The sequence below is a fragment of the Leuresthes tenuis genome, unplaced genomic scaffold (assembly GCF_036924035.1).
Source record: "Leuresthes tenuis unplaced genomic scaffold, fLeuTen1.0.hap1 SCAF_11, whole genome shotgun sequence".
NCBI lineage: Eukaryota > Metazoa > Chordata > Actinopteri > Atheriniformes > Atherinopsidae > Leuresthes > Leuresthes tenuis.
In genome coordinates this window covers 4,550,973-4,555,694 of record NW_027325365.1, presented here as the reverse complement: position 1 = coordinate 4,555,694, position 4,722 = coordinate 4,550,973, and positions in this window count along the sequence as shown.

Below are 4,722 nucleotides of genomic sequence, written 5' to 3'. Positions count from 1 at the left end.
TCCGTTTTAATGTTCTTCTTCTGTTTCGTAGAGCATTCCTAATGGCGTCAAAGGGTTTGTTATTTCCTGGAAAACAACTAAAAGGTTGCATGAAATTATTTTGAATATTTTTTTTTTCTCATTACTCATCATCTCAATCTAAATGGTGGGTGTAAGTAAGTAAGTACATTTTATTTGTGTGGCACTTTTCACAGATAAAACAATAAAATAAAACACAATACACTGTGAAACACTAGTTTAATGTATTAAAATGTCTTCAGCTGCTTTTTAAAAGAGTCGGTACAGCGTAAGGAAAGCGGGAGAGAGTTCCACAGTCTTGGCGCCACTGCCTGAAACGCCCGATTCCCCACAAGTTTTGAACAGAGTATGTGGGGCAACCAACATCTGACCTGTCGACCTCAGAGCACGAGAAGAAGAACGGGGCTTCAGCAGGTCAGCGATTATGTTGTGGAGCTTGACCGTATAAGACTAAAAGTGGAGACAAAAATCTAAAATTTTAATGGCAGCCAATGAAGAGAAGCTAAGACTGGAGTAATGTGAGAGCTTCTGTTGGTGCCAGTTGAAAGTTCTGCTGCAGCATTTTGCACGGTTTAAAAATGGTCCAAAGCTGATTTATTTAAACGGGTTAAACGACTGTTACAGTAATTTAAATGAAAAGAGATGAAAGTTCAGCTTTTGACACCAGCAGTCCGAGCTTTGAAATGTTCCTTAGGTGATTAAAAACAGTTCCCAACTAATTGGAGCGATGCTCAAACGATGTTGAACTATCAAATAGGATTTCTAGCATTTGATTTATCAGAAAAGCTATAAAGCTGACGTGTTTTCTGATGTCTGGGATCACCTCGTCTGGAGCTATTATCAAAGTTTCAGTTTTCTCATTGTTTAACTCAAGGCAGTTGTATTTTAACCATTGCCTGATATCTGTCGGGCAATTTTGTAAACAAGACCATTTATAAAATTCAGAAGCTTCAAAAGGGCAATATATGTGGATGTTATCGGCTTAGAGATGATAAGAAATATTATTGTAATGTCCAATAACTTGTCCAATAACCAATCGGGCGTGGCCTCATCAGACCACCGGGGCTGACCAATGAGAGAAAAGTGTTTTTCCTATGTCAAATTTGAGAAATAAGATAATACAAAGAATAGAATGAATGAAATAGAGACAAGAATGAGAATTCTCTATCAATTATGAAGATTTACAAAAACTCATGGGAAGGAAATGGACATAAATGCCATTTTTCTCATCTGTTTCTCATTGAACAACTGACCAACATGTTAATTTGTGCTAAAGTGGCTCATAAATATTTGTAAATGTGAAGTGTTTCTTAGATTTATATTTTCTTTTTAAAGCTTTTCGAATTATCATTTAAGTTGAATTTTCCAAGTTATGTAAGTGATGTAATACACACATCGGACACTAGATGGCAGTCAAAGGCAGTTTGTGAGCTTGTTTGTGACGTTCTGGGAAACTGAACTCCGTCTAAGATCTACAGCATTTAGCTGCCAGCCTTATTCAGTTGATAAGGATATGCATCCCTCAGCGTTACTGGTACATAAACTCCAGTTTTACCTTCTTTAACTTGCAGGTGAGACTCGAGAACAAGGGAGCTGTGCATCGCCTCAGGCAACAAGCGGATATATTACTGCAGCCCCTCCAGAAAGCAGTCAAGACCCTTAACAAGCTGGACTGAACTTTCATCACATGCTACGTGGGGAAAAAATATGACTTAGTTTCAAATTCCAAGTTTGTTAGAGTTAAAAGAGCAATTTGAGGTTAAAAATACCTTCAGCAAGGCCGAATAAGACATTTCTGGAACTGCTTGTGGGTTGGTATCTGTTACTAACTTCTAAGTCAGGCCCATCCATCCGTCCATCCATCCGTCCATCCGTCCGTCCGTCCGCCCGCTATACCCAATATATCTAAATAAGAGTCGCCTTGAGGCTTTAACCTTTCCCTGCATCCACTGGATGATAGAGGGGGCACAGTTTGACAGGTTCATTACAATCTTTCATGCAAATCCATCCATAACTTTGAGAGTAAAAGTCAGACAAATCACATAACCTCCTCAATGAGAGGAAATATATAAATGTTTTGTTTCATAATCAAACTTTTAACTATAATCTGTTGAAGATTTTTGAAAAATTTCAATGATTAATAGCTGTAACTGGCCGGTGTTTTTTTTTTTTTAACATTTTGTCTATTTGTAAATTTAAACAGATGAAAGCTTGACTTTCCAGGAAAAGGGCCTCACAGATGAGTGTTGACACTGTAGAACAAGCCAACTACGGTTAACAAGAGGAGAAAGACCAAAGGAAAAACAAAGACAGCACTGATGCATCCTAAAAAGACCAAGACGATATAGACTGAATCCATTCTTTAGCTGTGGCTAACAGTTATTGCTGTTACTTTCTGAAAGATGAACATTATTCTTCCCACATTACTTTGTTAACTGAAGCTTTCGAGTTGGCCTGCAGCTGTGTGGATAAGGTGTATTTCCAACACAGATAAAGATGTAGGTCTCCAGGTACAAATGTTTAATGAGGTTAATATACACAAAATGTTTAAACGCAGTAATTAACGGTACACATGCATGACGACGAGTTACGCTGTGTGCATCTCTGGCTTGGTCCATTAATGTTGATGAGAAAGCATTGTTTGCTAGCATTTGCTGCTAACTTACAGCTACATGCTAAACGATTTCCCTCTGGGTAACTATCTCTATCTATATATAGAGCTGGAGTGTTTTGACTGGAAGAATAGCTTCATTATGTTGGCGTTTACAGCCTTAAATTACACAGCGAATACTCAGGTTTTGAGTAATTAATTACAACAGTTTCATTCAGTTGTTTGAGGTTTGTTTTACAAAGCCAGAATATTTGGTTGTGTAATAATTGTTTTGTATCTGTGAACATCCTCCATTAGTGGTGAGTCCACATTATTTGCCAGGAGTTGTGGATGTGGTGATTGTTGATGCTCTGCCTCCAGAGGGCGCTGCAGCTGTGAAGCAGACGGCTTCACATTCAAACACCTCTGTTTGTTTACATTCCTGTTCTGGAAGCCCCGGTGACATCACCCGGCAGGTTGTGACATACTGACAGCTGAAGCTGTGATTGGTCGGGGTCCCACATGTTGTTGGAGGCCCCGACACCTCTGACCTGCAGTTTACGGACGGATTTGTGGGAAGCTATCAACATGTCAGAGGCTGAACCTGACACCTGGGGGCAGGATCAGAGTGTGTGTGAGCTGGGTTTACTCATGTTGTGAGAACACAGTCTGTGTGTGAATCGATCTAACTTCTGGGGACAAAGAGTCATCACGGGGTAGATGACTGAGGTGCAGGGGTTGTGGCTATGGGTCACAGCCTCTGCTGTCATGTCACAGCGTTCCCATGGTGCTTCACAGCCACCTGGAAACACCTGAAGAGGAAGAGCTGAAAAGGAGGGGTCGGTCAGGTGAGATCAGCACTGAAACAAACCAGAACCAGAATAATTTAGTATTTTTATTCACATGAATTCAATTAAATTCAATTTAGTTTCATTTATACAGCATTCAATTTTCATCTCAAAGATTGTAATTAAATCATAATCCAATCAATTCAATTCCAAATGAGTCCAATTCTTACAGATCAGTGGCCGCATCTTTACTTCTCTTTGATCCAATCTCCCGTCCTGAGCGTACATGAGGCGACTGTGGAAAGAAAAAACTCCTTTTTTAACAGGAAGAAACCTCCATCAGAACCAGGAAGGGCGGCCATCATCATCAGCGAAACGTTACTCTTCATCTCCTGTTGGCATGGAAACAACGTGTGTTTACATGGCAGTAATGCTGCGTTTGGAAATAAGAGGGACCAAAGAGAAATAAACTACATCTCCTTCATATTTCATCTACAGAGCAGAATGTTGTGAAAAGATTCAGGGAGTCTGGGGAAATCTCAGTGTGGAAAGGCCAAGGACAGAAACCACTGTGGGATGAGCTCGGAGCCCTCAGGCAGCACTGCATGAGAAACCGTCAGGCCACCATGATCAATACAGCCACATGGGCTCAGGAGCAGCTCGGAAAAGCATTTTCACTCAACACAGTCCACGGCTGCATCCAGAAATGTGACCTGAAGCTGTATCACACCAGGAGGAAGCCATATATCAGCTCTGTGCAGAACCACGGCCCAGTTCTCTGGAACCAGCTCATCTCAGAGGGACAGAAAGACAGTGGACACGTGTTCTGTGGGCAGATGAGTCCACGTTTCAGCTGCTTCTGGGAAAAACTGCTGAGAAAGAGCATCCAGGCTGTTCTCAGAGGAAGGTTTAAAGCCAGCGTCTGTGATGGTATGGGGCTGCATCAGAGTCCAGGGCATGGAGGGCTTCATCTGTGTGAAGGTACCACTGATGCACAGCTGGATGTTGGAGTTCTGGAGAGACAGATGCTGCCATCAAGGTGACGTCTTTTCCCGGGAGGTCCGTGGTTATTTCAGCAGGACGATGCCAGACCTCATTCTGCAGGACCTCCAGCAGCGTGGCTTCATACACACAGAGTGTGTGTGCTGGACTGGCCTGCCTGCAGTCCACATCTGTCTCCTGCTGCAGATGTTGGAGCATCATGAAGAGGAGAACCAGACAACAACAACCAGGGACTGCTGAGCAGCTGAAATCTTGGTTTCAGCAGGAATGAACTAAATCATTAGTCATGTTTTTGTTTTTAAAAAAAAAGGTTTAAACTGATTA